The sequence below is a fragment of the Erpetoichthys calabaricus genome, chromosome 5 (assembly GCF_900747795.2).
Source record: "Erpetoichthys calabaricus chromosome 5, fErpCal1.3, whole genome shotgun sequence".
Taxonomy (NCBI): domain Eukaryota; kingdom Metazoa; phylum Chordata; class Cladistia; order Polypteriformes; family Polypteridae; genus Erpetoichthys; species Erpetoichthys calabaricus.
The window spans coordinates 137,522,125-137,545,101 of record NC_041398.2 but is presented as its reverse complement, the minus strand read 5'-3'; the positions used below and the strand labels follow the sequence as shown (position 1 = coordinate 137,545,101).

General features: G+C 40.9%; 8 non-coding genes across 8 annotated transcripts; all 8 read right to left on the bottom strand.

Moving 5' to 3' along the window:
* Positions 1–4,482: 4,482 nt before the first annotated feature.
* Positions 4,483–4,554, bottom strand: trnap-cgg (transfer RNA proline (anticodon CGG)). Its single transcript has one exon. It is a non-coding gene; the product is annotated as a tRNA-Pro (tRNA).
* A 479-nt stretch (positions 4,555–5,033) lies between these two features.
* trnap-agg (transfer RNA proline (anticodon AGG)) lies at positions 5,034–5,105 on the bottom strand. Its single transcript has one exon. It is a non-coding gene; the product is annotated as a tRNA-Pro (tRNA).
* Positions 5,106–5,416: 311 nt separating this feature from the next.
* On the bottom strand, positions 5,417–5,488 carry trnap-ugg (transfer RNA proline (anticodon UGG)). The gene has a single exon. It is a non-coding gene; the product is annotated as a tRNA-Pro (tRNA).
* A 930-nt stretch (positions 5,489–6,418) lies between these two features.
* Positions 6,419–6,490, bottom strand: trnap-cgg (transfer RNA proline (anticodon CGG)). Its single transcript has one exon. It is a non-coding gene; the product is annotated as a tRNA-Pro (tRNA).
* A 479-nt stretch (positions 6,491–6,969) lies between these two features.
* trnap-agg (transfer RNA proline (anticodon AGG)) lies at positions 6,970–7,041 on the bottom strand. The gene has a single exon. It is a non-coding gene; the product is annotated as a tRNA-Pro (tRNA).
* Positions 7,042–12,325: 5,284 nt separating this feature from the next.
* On the bottom strand, positions 12,326–12,397 carry trnap-agg (transfer RNA proline (anticodon AGG)). Its single transcript has one exon. It is a non-coding gene; the product is annotated as a tRNA-Pro (tRNA).
* A 2,260-nt stretch (positions 12,398–14,657) lies between these two features.
* Positions 14,658–14,729, bottom strand: trnap-agg (transfer RNA proline (anticodon AGG)). Its single transcript has one exon. It is a non-coding gene; the product is annotated as a tRNA-Pro (tRNA).
* A 302-nt stretch (positions 14,730–15,031) lies between these two features.
* trnap-ugg (transfer RNA proline (anticodon UGG)) lies at positions 15,032–15,103 on the bottom strand. The gene has a single exon. It is a non-coding gene; the product is annotated as a tRNA-Pro (tRNA).
* Between the last annotated feature and the right edge of the window lie 7,874 nt (positions 15,104–22,977).

Below are 22,977 nucleotides of genomic sequence, written 5' to 3'. Positions count from 1 at the left end.
GCTACTGTCAGACGAGACAAACAGGTAGGCAGAGAAATTTTTTGAATCGCGGGCTGCGCTTGCATCACATTCTCGTTTTTCAAAGTGGAAACCCACAACAAAAGACGAGATGAAGCGCGCTGTGATAAAATAAAAGAGACACCTTTTTTTCTGCAAATATATGCCAGACAAGCCTACAAAGTATGGCATAAAGGATTTTGTACTGGCAGAAGCAAACACTGGTTTCTGCCTGAACGTAATTACATATACAGGAAAGTATTTCTTTCAAAGAGAGAACTGTCCCTTGACAAGTCAGGTTGTGTTGGAGCTGCTTCAGGGCTATGAACATTTGGGTCATGTTGTGTACATTTGGACAATTTTTATGCATGCCCAGAATTGTTCATGGAGCTACAGAGCAGAGGAATTGGAGCTTGTGGCACAGTGAGGGTGAACAAGATACACATGGCTTCACAGTTGAAGCCAGACAGGCTGAAGAGGAAAAGAGGTGATAATACGGTTTTCATGCGGGCAGAAAACTTGGTGGCAGTGGCATGGCACGATGGCAAATGGGTGACTTGTCTCTCTACAGTACACACTAACAATATATGTGAGAAAGTGCAGCAACAGACAATTGAAAAGTAGGCACCAAAGCAACACATATTGTAAGCAGTGCAATGTGGCAATGACTGAAATTGGCTGCTTTGAGCGAGATCAGACTTTGCAGGACTTTCTGTGTAAAATGTATGTGATATGTATGTGAAATCATAGAGTATGCAGGCTCATACAACATGCAAGACAGTAACATTTGTCAAAAGTAAATATTTTTTGTTGATTTCAATTGCTTTGTGTTCTTTTTTTAAAAAAAGTTAGTTTTTGGGAAAATATTCAACCCTGGGAGAAAAGAAACAAAAAAAAAAAATTAGCCCTAAAAGAGTTAAGGTTCTTGCTTTTGAATGTGTCCGTTTTGTCAGGTGCATCCGGTAAGCGAAACGTGGAAGCAATGTCTTTCCGAAGCCATTCAGAAGCTTCTTGGGGGGAATCCCACCTTTACTGGAAGAGGCAAATTGCAAAGGAAGAAGCAAAGATGGGCTTGTCCGGGATTTCTCACACCCGAAGCGAGAATCATACCCCTAGACCAACAAGCCAACAGAGTGGGTGTCCCTTTAATGTCCCATGAGTCTGCAGCGACAGACCTGGATGAGCTTACTGACACTGTGACATCCTACGTCAGTTTTTGTGAGGATATGTGTGTGCCCATGAAAACTTTTTGCACATACAACAACAACAAACCCTGGTTTACTACAAAATTCAGGCAGCTTCCTAAGGCTAAGGAGAAGGCCTAATAAAGTATCTATCTATCTATCTATCTATCTATCTATCTATCTATCTATCTATCTATCTACAGGAGTGGGGACAGAATCCTGTATAATCAAGCCAGAAACACATTGACAAAGGAGATCAGAGTAGCAAAGAGGTGCTACACTGAAAAGCTGGAAAATAGGTTTACAGCCAATGACCCTGCATCAGTGTGGAGAGGTTTGAAAGACATCACCAACTACAGGAAACCATCCCCCCATACTGAAGAGAACCATCAACTGGCCAACGAGCTGAATTTGTTCTACTGCAGGTTTGATAATCCCTCTTTCACACCTCTCACCCACGCCAATCAAAATACACTCCCAGCATTCACTACCAAGCCCCTGCCCCTCCCCACTGACACCATACCTGCACTCAGGATCTGTGAAGGGGACGTGAGTCAGCTCTTCAGGAGACAGAAGATCAGGAAGGCACCAGGTCCAGATGGTGTGTCACCCTCCTGTCTTAAAGTCTGTGCTGATCAGCTGGCCCCCATATTTACACAGATCTTCAACAGATCCCTGGAGCTATGTGAAGTTCCCTCCTGCCTTAAGCGTTCCACAATTATCCCGGTTCCAAAGAAAACCTCCATCGCAGGGTTAAATGACTACAGGCCAGTTGCCCTGACGTCTGTGGTCATGAAATCCTTTGAAAGACTGGTGTTGACCTACCTGAAGGACATTACAGACCCCCTGCTTGACCCCCTACAGTTTGCTTACCGAGCAAACAGGTCAGTGGATGATGCAATCAACATGGGACTGCACTACATCCTTCAACATCTCGACTCTCCAGGGACATATGCTAGGATCCTGTTTGTGGACTTCAGCTCGGCGTTCAATACTATCATTCCAGAAGTCCTCCACACCAAACTCACTTGGCTCACTGTACCAGCTCCCATCTCCCAGTGGATCAAAAACTTCCTGACAGATAGGAAGCAGCAAGTGAGACTGGGAAAAATCACATCCAGCACACGAACAGTCAGCACTGGCGCCCCCCAGAGATGTGTCCTCTCTCCTCTGCTCTTCTCCCTCTACACAAATGACTGCACCTCAAGAGACCTGTCTGTTAAAATCCTAAAGTTCGCAGATGATATGACAGTCATTGGCCTCATCAATGACAGTGACGAGTCTGTATACACACGAGAGGTCGAACAGCTGGCCCTCTGGTGCGGTCAAAACAACCTGGAGCTGAACAAGCTTAAAACTGTGGAGATGACAGTGGACTTCAAGAGGAGCCCCCCAGTGCTGCCCCCTCTCATACTATTCAACAGCATTGTGTCTGCTGAGGAAAACTTTAGGTTTCTGGGAATCCACAATTTCCCAGGACCTAAAGTGGGAACTAAACATAAACACAATTGTTAAAAAGGCCCAGCAGAGGTTGTACTTCCTGCACCAGCTCAGGAAGTTCAACCTGCCTCAGGAGCTGCTCATCCAATTTTACTCTGCAGTAATCCAGTCTGTTCTCTGTTCATCTATCACAGTCTGGTTTGGCTCAGCCACAAAACAGGACAGGAACAGACTTCAACGGACAGTCAGGATAGCAGAAAAAATCATTGGTGTTGATCTGCCCTCCATTCAAGACTTATACAGATCTCGAGTCAGGGAACGGGCAGGAAACATCATTGCAGACCCATCACACCCTGGTTACAACCTTTTTCAACTTCTTCCCTCTGGTAGGCGCTACTGAGTACTGTACGCCAAAACTACCAGACATGTGAACAGTTTCTTTCCTCAGGCCATCACTCTCATGAACACTTAAGTCAATCTCACAGCATCAGAGACAATACTAGGTAAAACCGGAGTCCAATTCCTTGTATGTGTACATATACTTGGCCAATAAAGCTGATTCTGATTCTGATTCTGATGTAGGGTTTGGAAGGTTATTTCTCTTCATGCATTTCAAGAGTTAATTTTTCAAGGCTTTACAGGATACTCTTGAAGATAACAGTTGCCTACAATCTGCGACTTCAGTGGCACAAAGATTTTTGTTAGGTTAAGGTCAATTTGTGTAGTGGAAGCACAAAACAGAGGCAAAGTGTTATAGGTCGACAACCGTTTTGCATGTCGCTCAGACTTTGCGCGGAAATGCAGAGAACGCAACCGAATTGAAGCACTAGGACAAGAGTTAACGTGGGTAAAGGAAGGAGGGTTTGTCTGGGATTTGAACCTGGGACCTCTCGCACCGAAAGCGAGAATCATACCCCTAGACCAACAAGCCAGCGGATAGCACACCTGGCGAGTGTGACTGTGTTGTGCTGAAAGATTTGCAATTTCTGTTTCAAAGCAAATTTCTTGAAGGAATATAATTCTAAAGAAATCAAGAGCTTCACAAATTTGCAAGGAATTTTTGTTTCTTTTTGTTTCTGACATACGTGAGAATGAAATATTCTGAAAATTGTAGAAAATAAATTCCACATTCCAAACGCCGGCAGAGTTGTGAAATTCAACGCAAAGAAACATTTCACACTAACGTATAAAATCAATCTTCACGGATCCTTGAAACTCATTGAGGTTTATTTCCAGCCCAAATCTGAAGGGGTACTCATCTGAGATTGCGTTCAAATTTTTTTCGTCTTAAGCGAAGATTTCCAGCAAGTGTCCGGCAGGCTGCATTCTCTCAATCCTTCAGTGGAGATGTGAATTTGTTTGTTTACACCTGACCATATTTAAGTTACAAATTGAAATTCTTTACTGCTTCCTTTCCTGGCCGCATATGCAATAAAGCTTTACTTCCTTCAGGAAGTGATCACCAACTATATCCTCATTGCTGAAAGTGCGGCAGCAGCTAAAGGAGCAGCAACAACAAGAAAACAACAACAATAGATATATATCAGTTCGTTTCCATGTCTTAAATGAATTAATGATTGTGTTTGTCAGGTATTTTAGAGTGTTTACGGTCAGCAAGTTCTTTTTTCAACCGACATGCAAGACAAACTATTTCTGTAAGAATCAGTGCCGAAATTGACATGTACCGGCGAAGAAACGCCGACGGCAGCGGGAAGAAAATTTTTCTGTTGCTGTATCTCATTCTATTGCTCTGCCTAATTATTTAGTAGACTGGAATGGTACATGGAACTTTCAGCATTCCAAACTATCTCTGAAACGTAACTTATGTACTGTCCGAAATTAATCGCAAACAAACTAAGAAGGGCCTGTCTGGGATTTGAACCCGGGACCTCTCGCACCCGAAGCGAGAATCATACCCCTAGACCAACAAGCCAAAGATCGGCTGATGCGGGGCCTCACCGGCAGTGTTTTAAAATTCACAGCTCGAATGGAACTTTTGCTTCTTGAATTGGAACGCTGAAAGTTGAAATCAATTTTGCCATCAGACAATTGTCTTACTTTGTGTGAAGTTTTACACTGCTTTCAGCAAAAATCAGCAAACATTTCCTCCAAGTTCTAGGCAGCAGCGGCATCAAGAACAGATGAAGCTCCAGTATTTTCAATCATTCCAGGTAAGGAGTCGTTTTCTACCGTTTCACCAAGGAAAAGCATTTCTTTAGGATGAACCATGCCATGAACGTAACAACACGGCAGCAATGGGAGGAGGAGTTTCTTTAAGGTTCTCGCTTTTGAATGTGTCCGTTTTGTCAGGCGCATCTGGTAAGCACCGTCTTTCCTAAGCCATTCAGAAGCTTCCTGTGGGGAATCCCACCTTTTCTGTAAGAGGCAAATTGCAAAGGAAGAAGCAAAGGTGGGCTTGTCCGGGATTTGAACCCGGGACCTCTCGCACCCTAAGCGAGAATCATACCCCTAGACCAACAAGCCAACACAACGGGTGTTCCTTTAAGGTCCCACGTCGGGTTTGGAAGGTTATTTCTCTTCACGCATTTCAAGAGTTAATTTTTCAAGGCTTTACAGGATACTCTTGAAGATAACAGTTGCCTACAATCTGCGACTTGAGTGGCACAAAGATTTTTGTTAGGTTAAGGTCAATTTGTGTAGTGGAAGCACAAAACAGAGGCAAAGTGTTATAGGTCGACAACCGTTTTGCATGTCGCTCAGACTTTGCGCGGAAATGCAGAGAATGCAACCGAATTGAAGCACTAGGACAAGCGTTAACGTGGGTAAAGGAAGATGGGCTTGTCCGGGATTTGAACCCGGGACCTCTCGCACCCAAAGCGAGAATCATACCCCTAGACCAACAAGCCAGCGGATAGCACATCTGCCGAGTGTGACTGCTTTGTGCTGAAAGATTTGCAATTTCTGTTTCAAAGCAAATTTCTCGAAGGAATATAATTCTAAAGAAATCAAGAGCTTCACAGATTTGCAAGGAATTTTTGTTTCTTTTTGTTTCTGACATACGTGAAAATGAAATATTCTGAAAATTGTAGAAAATAAATTCCACATTCCAAACGCCGGCAGAGTTGCGAAATTCAACGCAAAGAAACATTTCACACTAACGTATAAAATCAATCTTCACGGATCCTTGAAACTCATTGAGGTTTATTTCCAGCCCAAATCTGAAGGGGTACTCATCTGAGATTGCGTTCAAATTTTTTTCGTCTTAAGCGAAGATTTCCAGCAAGTGTCCGGAAGGCTGCATTCTCTCAATCCTTCAGTGGAGATGTGAATTTGTTTGTTTACACCTGACCATATTTAAGTTACAAATTGAAATTCTTTACTGCTTCCTTTCCTGGCCGCATATGAAATAAAGCTTTACTTCCTTCAGGAAGTGATCACCAACTGTATCCTCATTGCCGAAAGTGCGGCAGCAGCTGAAGGAGCAGCAACAACAAGAAAACAACAACAATAGATATATATCAGTTCGTTTCCATGTCTTAAATGAATTAATGATTGTGTTTGTCAGGTATTTTAGAGTGTTTACGGTCAGCAAGTTCTTTTTTCAACCGACATGCAAGACAAACTATTTCTGTAAGAATCAGTGCTGAAATTGACATGTACCGGCGAAGAAACGGCGACGGCAGCGGGAAGAAAATTTTTCTGTTGCTGTATCTCATTCTATTGCTCTGCCTAATTATTTAGTAGACTGGAACGGTACGTGGAACTTTCAGCATTCCAAACTACCTCTAAAACGTAACTTATGTACTGTCTGATATTAATCGCAAACAAACTAATAAGAGCCTGTCCGGGATTTGAACCCGGGACCTCTCGCACCCGAAGCGAGAATCATACCCCTAGACCAACAAGCCAAAGATCGGCTGAAGCGGGGTCTCACCAGCAGTGTTTTAAAATTCACGGCTCGTATGGAACTTTTGCTTCTTGAATTGGAACGCTGAAAGTTGAAATCAATTTTGCCATCAGACAATTGTCTTCCTTTGTGTGAAGTTTTACACTGCTTTCAGCAAAAATCAGCAAACATTTCCTCAAAGTTCTAGGCAGCAGCGGCATCAAGAACAGATGAAGCTCCAGTATTTTCAATCATTCCAGGTAAGGAGTCGTTTTCTACCGTTTCACCAAGGAAAAGCATTTCTTTAGGATGAACCATGCCATGAACGTAACAACACGGCAGCAATGGGAAGAGGAGTTTCTTTAAGGTTCTCGCTTTTGAATGTGTCCGTTTTGTCAGGCGCATCTGGTAAGCACCGTCTTTCCTAAGCCATTCAGAAGCTTCCTGGGGGGAATCCCACCTTTTCTGGAAGAGGCAAATTGCAAAGGAAGAAGCAAAGGTGGGCTTGTCCGGGATTTGAACCCGGGACCTCTCGCATCCTAAGCGAGAATCATACCCCTAGACCAACAAGCCAACACAACGGGTGTTCCTTTAAGGTCCCACGTCGGGTTTGGAAGGTTATTTCTCTTCACGCATTTCAAGAGTTAATTTTTCAAGGCTTTACAGGATACTCTTGAAGATAACAGTTGCCTACAATCTGCGACTTGAGTGGCACAAAGATTTTTGTTAGGTTAAGGTCAATTTGTGTAGTGGAAGCGCAAAACAGAGGCAAAGTGTTATAGGTCGACAACCGTTTTGCATGTCGCTCAGACTTTGCGCGGAAATGCAGAGAATGCAACCGAATTGAAGCACTAGGACAAGAGTTAATGTGGGTAAAGGTAGGAGGGCTTGTCCGAGATATGAACCTGGGACCTGTCGCACCCAAAGCGAGAATCATACCCCTAGACCAACAAGCCAGCGGATAGCATGTCTGCCGAGTGTGACTGCTTTGTGCTGAAAGATTTGCAATTTCTGTTTCAAAGCAAATTTCTCAAAGGAATATAATTCTAAAGAAATCAAGACCTTCACAGATTTGCAAGGAATTTTTGTTTCTTTTTGTTTCTGACATACGTGAGAATGAAATATTCTGAAAATTGTAGAAAATAAATTCCACATTCCAAACGCCGGCAGAGTTGCGAAATTCAACGCAAAGAAACATTTCACACTAACGTATAAAATCAATCTTCAAATTTTTTTCGTCTTAAGCGAAGATTTCCAGCAAGTGTCCGGAAGGCTGCATTCTCTCAATCCTTCAGTGGAGATGTGAATTTGTTTGTTTACACCTGACCATATTTAAGTTACAAATTGAAATTCTTTACTGCTTCCTTTCCTGGCCGCATATGAAATAAAGCTTTACTTCCTTCAGGAAGTGATCACCAACTGTATCCTCATTGCCGAAAGTGCGGCAGCAGCTGAAGGAGCAGCAACAACAAGAAAACAACAACAATAGATATATATCAGTTCGTTTCCATGTCTTAAATGAATTAATGATTGTGTTTGTCAGGTATTTTAGAGTGTTTACGGTCAGCAAGTTCTTTTTTCAACCGACATGCAAGACAAACTATTTCTGTAAGAATCAGTGCCGAAATTGACATGTACCGGCGAAGAAACGCCGACGGCAGCGGGAAGAAAATTTTTCTGTTGCTGTATCTCATTCTATTGCTCTGCCTAATTATTTAGTAGACTGGAACGGTACGTGGAACTTTCAGCATTCCAAACTATCTCTAAAACGTAACTTATTTACTGTCCGATATTAATCGCAAACAAACAAACAAGGGCCTGTCCGCGATTTGAACCCGGGACCTCTCGCACCCGAAGCGAGAATCATACCCCTAGACCAGTGGTCGGCAAACTCATTAGTCAAAAGAGCCAGATCAGCAGTACGACGATTAAGATTTCTTTTGAGAGCCAAATTTCTTTTCAAGAACCATGTTTTTAGGAGTCTGTTTAAACTAGCTAGTAACATTAAATAAAACCAGATATCAGTAATATTTATTGGAAAAATTTTTTTTTACATTAAAATAAAAATATGACAAAACACGCATTTAATGTGAACAATGACCTTGCAGGGCGGCACGGTGGCGCAGTGGGTAGCGCTGCTGCCTCGCAATTGGGAGACCTGGGTACCCGGGTTCGCTTCCTGGGCCCTCACTGCGTGGAGTTTGCATGTTCTCCCCGTGTCTGCGTGGGATTCCTCCGGGCACTCCGGTTTCCTCCCACGGTCCAAAGACATGCTGGTTAGGTGGATTGGTGATTCTAAATTGGCCCTAGTGTGTGCTTGGTGTGTTTGTGTGTGTCCTGTGGTGGGTTGGCACCCTGCCCAGGATTGGTTCCTGCCTTGTGCCCAGTGTTGGCTGGGATTGGCTCCAGCAGACCCCCGTGACCCTGTGTTCGGATTCAGCGGGTTGGAAAATGGATGGATGGATGGATGATCTTGCATTTCCTTGGAAAGTTTGGATAAGTCAGGTTTGTATGTCATTGTTTTTAATTTCAAGCAGGATTCCAGGTTCTCATCAATAAGACAATTTCTCAATGTACTTTTGATAAGGTTCATGCTTGAAAAAGATTGTTTGCTTGAATATGTAGAGCCAAAGAGTGAAAGAACAGCAAATGCTAGTTTTTTTAACTGATCATATGAGTCAGGAATGCTATTCCTGACTTTTCCTACTTTTCTCTTCATAAGCTTCAGTTAGTCCAGAATTCTGCAGCACGTATCATCACTCAAACCCCATCTATTCACCATATTACTCCGGTCTTGCAACCGCTTCATTGGCTCCCGATCAAGTTTCGTACTGATTTTAAGATTCTGCTATTAACATTTAAGGCCATCCATAACCTCGCCCCCTCCATATCTGTCTGACCTTCTTCATGTTGCCATTCCATCCTGTAACCTTAGATCCTCTTCCTCCACCCATCTGACCGTCCCTTCCACCCGTCTATCCACCAAGGGGAGCAGAGCTTTCAGCCGTTCTGCTCCCAAGCTCTGGAATTCATTACCTGCGGAGCTCCGAAACATCAAATCATATTCATTTTTCAAATGCAAACTTAAAATGCATCTGTTTAAAATGGCTTTTTCTTTTTCCTTCTGATTACAGTGGTTTTGTTTGGTTTTAATTTTTAGTTTTTCTGATGTTTTAAGTTGTTTATAATTGTCTTTTATTTATTTATTTGTTCGGTGTCCTTGAGTTCTCTGAAAGGCGCCTTGTATAAATAAAATGTAGTAGTAATTTTCAACACTTAGTATTATTATTATTATTCCATCATGTCTTCCTTCTCCAGGTCTTTCAAAGCAGACCACTTGTGCTGTGAACTAAAATCACATTTATTTTTCTCCAATTTTTCCAGATCAGCATTAAGGCATTCAAATTTTGAGCTCCATAGTTCTTTGTTTTTTAACTCCAGTAATTGCATTTCAAAAGCGCCAATGTCAATATTAAAAAGAGAAAAATTAAATTCTGTTACATCAGCACTGAGAGGTTTTTTAACAAAGGCTAACATAGCCATGCTATTTCTGAATTCCTGAAACCTCTGTAGAAAAGCTTCCCTCATTTTTAAAATTGCTGTTTTGAAATAGTAAATGTCAATTACCGAGTTATTTTCTTGGCGATGTTTCAGCAGGCTTGGAAAATGAATTAATGTTTCTCTTTCAAAATCTTGAGCATTTGTGTTTCCTTTCTCCTGTAGTTTACGATTAAGATTTAGATGAGACGTAACGTCTACCATGAAATAAAATTTTTGGATCCATTGATCGTCCATTAGTTCAGGATAGTCAACACCCTCTCAAGGAGAAATGCTTTAATTTCTAATAATAAGGAAACGAAACGTTTTAAAACGTTTCCTCTTGAAAGCCAACGTACCTTATTATGCAGCAGAAGATCTGCATATTCACTCTTCATTTCAACTAAAAATTCTTTAAATTGGCAATAATAAAGAGCTTTAGCTACAATTTGTGTTAACAATCTTGATCACTAATTCCATAACATTGCAAATTTCTTCTGGAAATGTCTGCGCACAAAGCGCTTCTTGATGATTGATGCAATGGTAAACAAGTATCTCGTGATTAATTTTTTCCTTCAAAATAGAAACAAAACCTTTTCTCACTCCGGTCATACTTTTTGCCCTATCTGTTGAAATTGAAACAGTTTTATCGAGTGGAATATGATGTTTCTCCATGCATTCAATGACAGCATTTGTAATATCCTCGCCACGTGTTTGACCTTTCAGTGGCAATAATCCTAAAAATTCTTCTTTAGGAACCGTAGACGAAATAAATCAAACAAAAAGTGAAACTTGCGCTGTGTCATGTATGTCACAAGACTCGTCAACAGCTATTGATAAAGCTGAAAACAATTTAAGATCTTCAGTTTGCTGTCTTGGTTATATTCGAGGACATTTTGACTGTCCTATCTTTTACTGTTTTAGCAGACAGTGGTAACTCTTTAATTTTTTTTTTTTTTTAAGAATTTCTGCCTTGTTCTTAAAATCCTGGAATAGCTCCTTCGGATGCATTTATAAAACAACTTTTAATGTACTCACCGTCTGTGTATGGTTTGCCTCTGTTAGCAATCTCTTGACTAACAATAAAGCTTGCAATATTAACATTGTTGGAAGATTGCACCCAATTAATTAATTATATCTGTATAATTAAATACAGAACTTGATTTTTCTTGACTTTTCTGAAGTTCAACTCCTTTCTTCCTCGCATCACCGGTGGGATATTTACTGCCAAATGACGCATGTTTAGTTGTAAAGTGTCTCTCCAAATTTGATTTCTTCTTATGTGCCAGTTTTTCTTGACAAGTAAGACAGGTCGGAAGGCCATTTGAGTTTTGTATAAACGCGAACGATTTGGTCCATTCAATTTTAAATTCACGGTTTTCGTCTTCCGTTTTTCTTTTACATGGCTACAAAGAAGCAAATAGGTGGCACCTAAAAACCTGTTTCGTTTTATAACAATAAAAGCAGCAACACAAAGTTAGAACAACTTATTAAATTGCAGCCGGGAGAAAGATACAAGTAGCTTAATGCGCTTAAGGTACTCTTGTCGCTCGCGTGAGACTTATTGGCACGCCAGCCACTGATCACTGTACACACTGACGGACAAGCTCTGACTGGCTCGCTCTTGCTCAAATCGTGCGTTAGTCGTGTGTGCCTCCTCCGCGCCGCATACCCCGCACCCGCTAGCGCTACGTTAACCCGACTGACACCCTGCTCGCCCACGCATAGTCGAAATCGATTCATGGCAGAGCCGCACTCAAGTGGCTAAAGAGCCGCATGCGGCTCACGAGCCGCGGTTTGCCGACCACTGCCCTAGACCAACAAGCCAAAGATCGGTTGAAGCGGGGTCTCACCAGCAGTGTTTTAAAATTTACGGTTCGTACGGAACTTTTGCTTCTTGAATTGGAACGCTGAAAGTTGAAATCAATTTTGCCATCAGACAATTGTCTTCCTTTGTGTGAAGTTTTACACTGCTTTCAGCAAAAATCAGCAAACATTTCCTCCAAGTTCTAGGCAGCAGCGGCATCAAGAACAGATGAAGCTCCAGTATTTTCAATCATTCCAGGTAAGGAGTCGTTTTCTACCGTTTCACCAAGGAAAAGCATTTCTTTAGGATGAACCATGCCATGAACGTAACAACACAGCAGCAATGGGAGGAGGAGTTTCTTTAAGGTTCTCGCTTTTGAATGTGTCCGTTTTGTCAGGTGCATCTGGTACGCGAAACGTGGAAGCACCGTCTTTCCTAAGCCATTCAGAAGCTTCCGGGGGGGGAATCCCACCTTTTCTGGAAGAGGCAAATTGCAAAGGAAAAAGCAAAGGTGGGCTTGTCCGGGATTTGAACCCGGGACCTCTCGCACCCTAAGCAAGAATCATACCTCTAGACCAACAAGCCAACACAGTGGGTGTTCCTTTAATATCCCATGTCGGGTTTGGAAGGTTATTTCTCTTCACGCATTTCAAGAGTTAATTTTTCAAGGCTTTACAGGATACTCTTGAAGATAACAGTTGCCTACAATCTGCGACTTGAGTGGCACAAAGATTTTTGTTAGGTTAAGGTCAATTTGTGTAGTGGAAGCACAAAACAGAGGGAAAGTGTTATAGGTCGACAACCGTGTTGCATGTCGCTCAGACTTTGCGCGGAAATGCAGAGAACGCAACCGAATTGAAGCACTAGGACAAGAGTTAACGTGAGTAAAGGAAGATGGGCTTGTCGGGGATTTGAACCCGGGACCTCTCGCACCCAAAGCGAGAATCATACCCCGAGACCAACAAGCCATCACAGCAAGTGTTTCTTTAATGTCCCACGTCGGGTTTGGAAGGTTATTTCTCTTCACGCATTTCAAGAGTTAATTTTTCAAGGCTTTACAGGATACTCTTGAAGATAACAGTTGCCTACAATCTGCAACTTCAGTGGCACAAAGATTTTTGTTAGGTTAAGGTCAATTTGTGTAGTGGATGCACAAAACAGAGGCAAAGTGTTATAGGTCGACAACCGTGTTGCATGTCGCTCAGACTTTGCGCGGAAATGCTGAGAACGCAACCGAATTGAAGCACTAGGACAAGAGTTAACGTGGGTAAAGGAAGGAGGGCTTGCCCGCGGTTTGAACCCGGGACCTCTCGCACCCAAAGCGAGAATTATACCCCTAGACCAACAAGCCAGCGGATAGCACATTTGCCGAGTGTGACTGCTTTGTGCTGAAAGATTTGCAATTTCTGTTTCAAAGCAAATTTCTCGAAGGAATATAATTCTAAAGAAATCAAGAGCTTCACAGATTTGCAAGGAATTTTTGTTTCTTTTTGTTTCTGACATACGTGAGAATGAAATATTCTGAAAATTGTACAAAATAAATTCCACATTCCAAACGCCGGCAGAGTTGCGAAATTCAACGCAAAGAAACATTTCACACTAACGTATAAAATCAATCTTCACGGATCCTTGAAACTCATTGAGGTTTATTTCCAGCCCAAGTCTGAAGGTGTACTCATCTGAGATTGCGTTCAAATTTTTTTCGTCTTAAGCGAAGATTTCCAGCAAGTGTCCGGAAGGCTGCATTCTCTCAATCCTTCAGTGGAGATGTGAATTTCTTTGTTTACACCTGACCATATTTAAGTTACAAATTGAAATTCTTTACTGCTTCCTTTCCTGGCTACATATGCAATAAAGCTTTACTTCCTTCAGGAAGTGATCACCAACTGTATCCTCATTGCTGAAAGTGCGGCAGCAGCTGAAGGAGCAGCAACAACAAGAAAACAACAACAATAGATATATATCAGTTCGTTTCCATGTCTTAAATGAATTAATGATTGTGTTTGTCAGGTATTTTAGAGTGTTTACGGTCAGCAAGTTCTTTTTTCAACCGACATGCAAGGCAAACTATTTCTGTAAGAATCAGTGCCGAAATTCACATGTACCGGCGAAGAAACGCCGACGGCAGCGGGAAGAAAATTTTTCTGTTGCTGTATCTCATTCTATTGCTCTGCCAAATTATTTAGTAGACTGGAACGGTACGTGGAACTTTGAGCATTCCAAACTATCTCTAAAACGTAACTTATGTACTGTCCGATATTAATCGCAAACAAACAAACAAGGGACTGTCCGGAATTAGAACCCGGGACCTCTCGCACCCGAAGCGAGAATCACACCCCTAGACCAACAAGCCAAAGATCGGTTGAAGCGGGGTCTCACCAGCAGTGTTTTAAAATTTACGGTTCGTACGGAACTTTTGCTTCTTGAATTGGAACGCTGAAAGTTGAAATCAATTTTGCCATCAGACAATTGTCTTCCTTTGTTAGAAGTTTTACACTGCTTTCAGCAAAAATCAGCAAACATTTCCTCCAAGTTCTAGGCAGCAGCGGCATAAAGAACAGATGAAGCTCCAGTATTTTCAATCATTCCAGGTAAGGAGTCGTTTTCTACTGTTTCACCAAGGAAAAGCATTTCTTTAGGATGAACCACGACATGAACGTAACAACACGGCAGCAATGGGAGGAGGAGTTTCTTTAAGGTTCTCGCTTTTGAATGTGTCCATTTTGTCAGGTGCATCTGGTAAGCGAAACGTGGAAGCACTGTTTTTCCTAAGCCATTCAGAAGCTTCCTGGGGGGAATTCCACCTTTTCTGGAAGAGGCAAATTGCAAAGGAAGAAGCAAAGGTGGGCTTGTCCGGGATTTGAACCCGGGACCTCTCGCACCCTAAGCGAGAATCATACCCCTAGACCAACAAGCCAGCGTTCCTTTAATGTCCCACGTCGGGTTTGGAAGGTTTTTTCTCTTCACGCATTTCAAGAGTTAATTTTTCAAGGCTTTACAGGATACTCTTGAAGATAACAGTTGCCTACAATCTGCGACTTGAGTGGCACAAAGATTTTTGTTAGGTTAAGGTCAATTTGTGTAGTGGAAGCACAAAACAGAGGCAAAGTGTTATAGGTCGACAACCGTGTTGCATGTCGCTCAGACTTTGCGCGGAAATGCAGAGAACGCAACCGAATTGAAGCACTAGGACAAGAGTTAACATGGGTAAAGGAAGGAGGGCTTGTCCGGGATTTGAACCCGGGACCTCTCGCACCCAAAGCAAGAATTATACCCCTAGACCAACAAGCCAGCGGATAGCACAGTTGCCGAGTGTGACTGCTTTGTGCTGAAAGATTTGCAATTTCTGTTTCAAAGCAAATTTCTCGAATGAATATAATTCTAAAGAAATCAAGACCTTCACAGATTTGCAAGGAATTTTTGTTTCTTTTTGTTTCTGACATACGTGAGAATGAAATATTCTGAAAATTGTACAAAATAAATTCCACATTCCAAACGCCGGCAGAGTTGCGAAATTCAGCGCAAAGAAACATTTCACACTAACGTATAAAATCAATCTTCACGGATCCTTGAAACTCATTGAGGTTTATTTCCAGCCCAAATCTGAAGGGGTACTCATCTGAGATTGCGTTCAAATTTTTTTCGTCTTAAGCGAAGATTTCCAGCAAGTGTCCGGAAGGCTGCATTCTCTCAATCCTTCAGTGGAGATGTGAATTTGTTTGTTTACACCTGACCATATTTAAGTTACAAATTGAAATTCTTTACTGCTTCCTTTCCTGGCCGCATATGCAATAAAGCTTTACTTCCTTCAGGAAGTGATCACCAACTGTATCCTCATTGCTGAAAGTGCGGCAGCAGCTGAAGGAGCAGCAACAACAAGAAAACAACAACAATAGATATATATCAGTTCGTTTCCATGTCTTAAATGAATTAATGATTGTGTTTGTCAGGTATTTTAGAGTGTTTACTGTCAGCAAGTTCTTTTTTCATCCGACATGCAAGACAAACTATTTCTGTAAGAATCAGTGCCGAAATTGACATGTACCGGCGAAGAAATGCCGACGGCAGCGGGAAGAAAATTTTTCTGTTGCTGTATCTCATTCTATTGCTCTGTCTAATTATTTAGTAGACTGGAACGGTACGTGGAACTTTGAGCATTCCATACTATCTCTGAAACGTAACTTATGTACTGTCCGATATTAATCGCAAACACACAAACTAAGAAGGGCCTGTCCAGGATTTCAACCCGGGACCTCTCGCACCCGAAGTGAGAATCATATCCCTAGACCAACAAGCCAAAGATCGGTTGAAGTGGGGCCTCACCGGCAGTGTTTTAAAATTTACGGTTCGTACGGAACTTTTGCTTCTTGAATTGGAACGCTGAAAGTTGAAATCAATTTTGCCACCAGACAATTGTCTTCCTTTGTGTGAAGTTTTACACTGCTTTCAGCAAAAATCAGCAAACATTTCCTCCAAGTTCTAGGCAGCAGCGGCATCAAGAACAGATGAAGCTCCAGTATTTTCAATCATTCCAGGTAAGGAGTCGTTTTCTACCGTTTCACCAAGGAAAAGCATTTCTTTAGGATGAACCATGCCATGAACGTAACAACACGGCAGCAATGGGAAAGGAGTTTCTTTAAGGTTGTCGCTTTTGAATGTGTCCGTTTTATCAGATGCATCCAGTAAGTGAAACATGGAAGCACCGTCTTTCCTTAGCTTCTTGGCGGGAATCCCACCTTTTCAGGAAGAGGCAAATTGCAACGGCAGAAGTAAAGATGGGCTTCTCCGGGATTTTGATCGTGGGACTTTTTGCATTCTAGGCCAGGGTCATACCCCTAGACCAACAAGCCATCACATCTGGATTCCCTTTAACTGTTTTAGGGCAGAATTCGACTTTTGTCGACAGGAGGGGTTGAGTGTGCATGTAGAGAAACGTCGACATCCAGGGTTAAATGGCGACAGTCAGTTGTTAATGGCGACACAACTGACTATTACGTCTAAGGCATTCCCTCTCTGCTTGGAGGAATGTTAAACTCATTGACTCTGCATCTAATCCTTGCGTGTGCGTGAGGTACGAAATGTAAACAAAGGCAAAATGGCATCAACATCTCACAAGGTAGCAAATCGAGTGCAGAAAAGATAATACCCAGCAGACGATGTTTTGTGCATTATCACGGAGTCAATCTGATTCTGTTGACAATGAACAGGAGATCAAGCAAGAGAGTGAGGAATTGGCATCAGTTGATCGGACACCAGCCGATGCCGTCCCAGCTGATCGGCTACCAGCTGAGCACATTCGCGGTGCCGATCACCTTTGGCAAGGTTCGTGTGGGAGGAATACCCAGACATTGATCCGTGCGAGCCAAACTAGTTACCGGACTTCAGAAGACAGCATGTATTGCTGTTGGACATGACCGATTTCCAGCTGCTGGACTACTTCAGGCTGTTTTTTCCTGATGCTGCTTTTCAGCTACTTTTAGACGAGACAAACAGGTAGGCAGAGAAATTTTTTGAATTGCAGGCTGCGCTTGCACGGCATTCTCATTTTTCAAAGTGGAAACCTACAACAAAAGACGAGATGAAGGGCGTTATGGCATTACAAATAGAGATGGGACTAGACTGGTGATATAACTTCAGGGAGCATTGGTCCAAATGTGCTTTGTCCCCTGGTGGCTTTGGACAGGTTATGCCGCATGATAGGTACGTGCTGCTGCAAAGTTTTATTCACTTCTGTGATAACAAGAAGGACATCCCAAGGGGTGAGCCAGGCTATAACCCCATGTATAAAGTTCATCCCCTGCTTGACATTGTGGAACCAACATATAAACAATTTTATCAGCCTGGCTGTGATTTGTCTGTTCATGAATCTATGATAAAATACAAGGGACGCCAATATATGCCAGATAGGCCCACAAAGTATGGCATAAAGGATTTTGTACTGGCAGAAGCAAACACTGGTTTCTGCCTGAAAGTAATTACATATTCAGGAAAGTATTTTTTTCAAAGAGAGAACTGCCCCTTGACAAGTCAGGTTGTGCTGGAGCTGCTTCAGGGCTATGAACATTTGGGTCATGCTGTGTACATGGACAATTTTTATACATGCCCAGAATTGTTGATGAAGCTACAGAGCAGGGGAATTGGAGCTTGTGGCACACTGAGGGAGACACATGCCTTCACAGTTGAAGCCAGACAGGCTGAAGATGAAAAGAGGTGACAATATGGTTTTCATGCGGGCAGAAAACTTGGTGGCAGTGGCATGGCACGATGTCAAACGGGTGACTTGTCTCTCTACAGCACACACTAACAATACATGTGAAAAAGTGCAGCAACAGACAATTGAAAAGGAAACACCAGTGCATCATATTGTAAGCAGTCCAATGTGGCAATGCATGCAATTGGCTGCTTCGAGCGATATCATACTTTGCAGGACTTTGCTATGTAACATGTATGTGATATGTATGTGAAATCATATAGTATGCAGGCTCATACAACATTCAAGACAGTAACGTTTGTCAAAAGTAAATATTTTTTGTTGATTTGATATGTTAAACCATTGTTTTGTGTTCTTTTTTAAAAAAAAGTTAGTTTTTGGAAAAATATTCAGCCCTGGGAGAAAAGAAACAAAAAAAATAGCCCTAAAAGAGTTAAAGATGGCTGCTATCACCTTAATGATCTGACACAGTAACCTCTTACATTAATTTTTTGAGAGTTTATGTGCATAGGAACAACTAGTCTTGGCTTAATGAGGGAAGAATTCATTGTAGGCAACTGAAACAGTAGTCTTAAAGAAGGAAATGAGACCAAAAGCAGAGTCAGTACATGCAATTTCTAGCATGCTTCATTTTATATACAACAGTAGGAAAGCTCCCTGACCTGATCAGGTTTCCACACATAAAATTAACTCATGTAATAGTTAGCTTGCTATAGGGGCCAAAAAGGCCATAAATCACATTTTATGTAATCTATTGTTTTTTATGTGAACATTATTGGATTATGAGTATTTACTATAGGTTTGCATGCATAACTTCTTTGGTTTGCGTGCATTACAATACTGGTGTCACACACATGTGCATGAGAGGCAGATAAAGGGTCTGAATGAGAGTAATTCCATGCCAGACTCTTTTTCTCACTTCTCTGCAGACTGGTTATGGGAAATCCCTCCTGGCCCTGATGACAGCACAATCCGGTTCCAGCCCCAATGATAACATCACTTCCGGCCCTGGCCCCAATGACATCACTTCCAGTTCCTATTCCAGGGATGACATCACTTCCTCAGCTCTCCTTTAAAGCTGGCATCTTTGTGCCAACAAGACAATTCAGTTGTGAACTCGAACCTGTACAATTCTGTACCATAAAATGATCCATTGCAGCCAGGAACAATATATGGGTGGCTGCCCCAAACCTTTTTTTTTATGTGGCTCTTTGTCATACATATGACACTGGTTTTATTCATATGAACTATATTTGTTTGTTTCTGAACTATATCACTTTGTATATGTATACTACTGGTCTGCATATGAACTATATTGATTTTCACTTGTGTATCACTGGTTCAGGTACATTTATTATTGGTTTATGAGTGAACTGCATCAATCTGTGCTTGAATGCTATCCGCGTGCTTATGAACTACATTGGTGCATTGGCTTGCATTCATATACTACTGGTGTGCTGGACTAGCAATGATTTTGTGTATGCACTACATTGGTTTCATGCATGTGTTATACAGATTTCATATAAGTAATACAGTATATCTGTTTTGTGCATGTGGTTTTATATGTACATCAAATCAATTACAGAAGTGTACTTATTTTATGTATGTAGTATGGTGGTTTTGCAATCGTAGAATATTGGTTTTATGTTTGTACTATATTGGTTTCATATACAAAACTCACTGATTATATGTACACACTCTGTCACCGCTTTGTGTGTAAACTATATGATGTTTAGCTGAAATGGGCAGGGCAAGAAACAGTAACTCAAGAGCCGGTAGAGTCATTTCAAGAGTGGTATGTGTTAAAAAAGTACAATATTTTCTTATTTGCACAATAAGTTTTCAACAGGACTTAATTACTGTTTATTTGACCTTGAATCTGAAATGAACACAAGGCTGAAGTAAGGCATGTATACACCCTGCTTCTTGTTTGTTCCTAGCTACATGTTTGCTTGCAGCCAGCAACTGTACCTATTCATGTAGCTTTTGCAAACAACAAGGCAGAAGGTTTATGACTGATGTCTTTATCCAACATACAACATTTAGTTACAACTGGCTACATTTCTTTTGAGAAAGCACAGGCTGATAAAGTTATTTGCTCATGGTCATGCAGTGTTATTATAGGGACTTGAAACTACAAACTTAGGGTTTAAAGTGCAAAGTCTTACCAACTATGCCACAATGCTTGCATGTCTACAACATGTATATTAATCAGGTTAATTATAAATTGGTCCATTATTTCGAAAACTAAATAGCTCACATTTTTGACCTGCACAGGTGAGTCACATGATATTGGGCCATCTTAACTTTAACAGTTTTGTGACAAGACAGATGCCTTTGCTAAGATGCAGCTAACTTTTACCCAGCCCAATGTATTTACACTCCGATATCTGATTAGTGAGTGTAAATGTGATGTTTAATGGGCACTGTAAAGGGTTAAATCACATTGGGCTAATTTAATTTTCACAATTTTGTCACAAATTCCTTTGTTAAATTAAATTTTGTGTTTAACATTTTTGACCCCTGCAGGTTCAAAATGTGGAATATTTATATTTTCAAATAATGGATCAGTTTGTAATGATGCTGATTAATATACAGGTTGTAGAATATTTTGCCTTGTTGTTAACATACATTGTAGAATAATAAACTGTTTTGCAAAAGATGTGTGAATATGTAAATAGCCAACCAAATACGTGCCTAACTTCAGCCTTGCATTTATTTCAGAGTTAAGGGAAAATGCTGTTAAAAATATTACCACCAAATCTTCCACAAATGTATTGTTCAAAAATGTAAATTTCGAGCTGTTTTATCGCATAACTCTGTCTCCTACCTGCTCTTCTTCATACTCATGATATGACTCTACCACCCTTACTCTTACCCCTCCTATTGTCGCTGAAGATCTTATATCTTATTTTAACCAACATAATTTGCATGAAGGACCAATATGCAGTAGTTCACACACAAAGCTGCGACACAGTGAGTATGAAAAACCAGTATGTTTCTTAAGTGAAACATATATAATACACACACAAAACCAGCATGTCACTCTCATGAAATCAGCATGGCACACACCAGTACAATTCTCACATGTACAGTAATCGATTTGGTGCATACATAAAACCAATTGCATTCATACACGAGACCAAAATATTGCCCACATGAAACCAATATAAGAAGTACTGTACATGAAAACAATATAGTGCATAAACAAAACCTTTGCTAGACCAGCAGACCAGTAGTATATGAACATAAGCCAATATAGTTCACACACAAACTGATAATAGACAGACATGAATTCATAATAGTTCATATGAACAAAACCAGTACTGTATGAATACAAACCAATAAAGTACAGGTATACATGCAAACTAATAGTAAATATTCATAAACTATTAGTATTCACATGTAAACCAATAGATTAATTACAAAAATATTTGAATTATGGCTTATTTGGCCCCTTATAGTTTGCTTTTGTTTCAATTGATATTGATCTCTCATATAAGGAGGCAAAAACTTTCAAAATGCTTTAAGACAGATAATATAATACCGTTCTTGTCGACATGACATGTCAATGGCTCACAGCCAGCTTCCTGTCTAATTTGCACTTAGATCTTTAACAGTTTACCAGCAGGGCAAACAGTAAAGGACACAGTGTCATTGAGGTTTCATGACAATCTTCATCATCTAGAATAACTAAGCACACGTTTTAAAGGTCCTTTTTTATTTGACTAAAGACATGCCATTAACATAATAATCCCTGTCAAGCTTTTTTGAGGACATGAGTGTGAATCAGTCAATGTGTTATTGACTGCTGGATTTTCTTTCTGACATGAAGCATGTTAATGAAGCTAAAAAACAACATCTCAAAGCCTGTCATTTTGAGCATGGGAGTCTTATACGGTTGCATCTTATCACCTCATCCTTATTAGTTTTACATAAACAACTGCATGTCACATGTAAATACTGAAAACAGTACTCTTCTTGGTCTCATTACAACTTATGATGTGTCTTCACACAGGTAAGAAAACAAAACAACTGTTGGTAAAATTTAAGCAAAGCAAAAGATCATGATCGCCTTAAAGGATCATTGGCTAGGTTGTTGAGATGGTGAAGCACAGTCAAATACTGGAGGTCAATATAGTCATTATTGCCAAGAAAGCTCACCAGAGACTGTTCTTTCTGGAACATTTAAAGAAGTCCAGAGTGTCACTGAAAGCAATGACCATTTTCTGAAGGTCTGGTTTTGACTTTCTCTATTACTGTTCACTATAACATTAACTCTGCTGAGGAGTGGAAGCAATTAAAGAAAGTTCAGTGCACCATGGATTTATACTACCTTTTTAGACTAAAATTTAAAGCCATTAAGTTATTTTCCAACACATCACATGTCATTCACCCTCTGTTCATGATTTAGATCAATCAAGAGTAAGTCTACCAGATTTAATTTAATATTTCTCCGCAGGCTTTCAGAAGCAGGAACCTAATATCTTTACTGTAGGAGTTACTTAGAATATTTGTGTGAAATTGGTTGTATTTTGCTTGTGGATAAATGATAATTACTGTTGTCCTTATGTTATATTTGTGCAATGGTGTTTTATTTCATGTGGCCAAAGCTTAAAGTATGTCACTGTGATCTGTAAAGTTTATTTTATTGTATCTGATTTTACTCATATGCACAGAAACTAGACACATTTAGGTAAGCCAGCTGACATAAAGAGACATATATGTCTCTCAAATAACACACAAGGCAAGCTGGCAGTGGGATTCAGATTTGCTAAGTTAGCAACATGACAAGCAGATGAGCAACAAACAACAAACAAGTTAAGGAGGAGTGTGCAGTAACCCAAACGTTCAGTTTCTGGTTTAAAGAGGCTATTTTATTTTATGTGAGTGATGAACCAACAAAACAGAATGTGCCAATGTTTGGAGCTTGCACGATCATGTAGGAAATGTA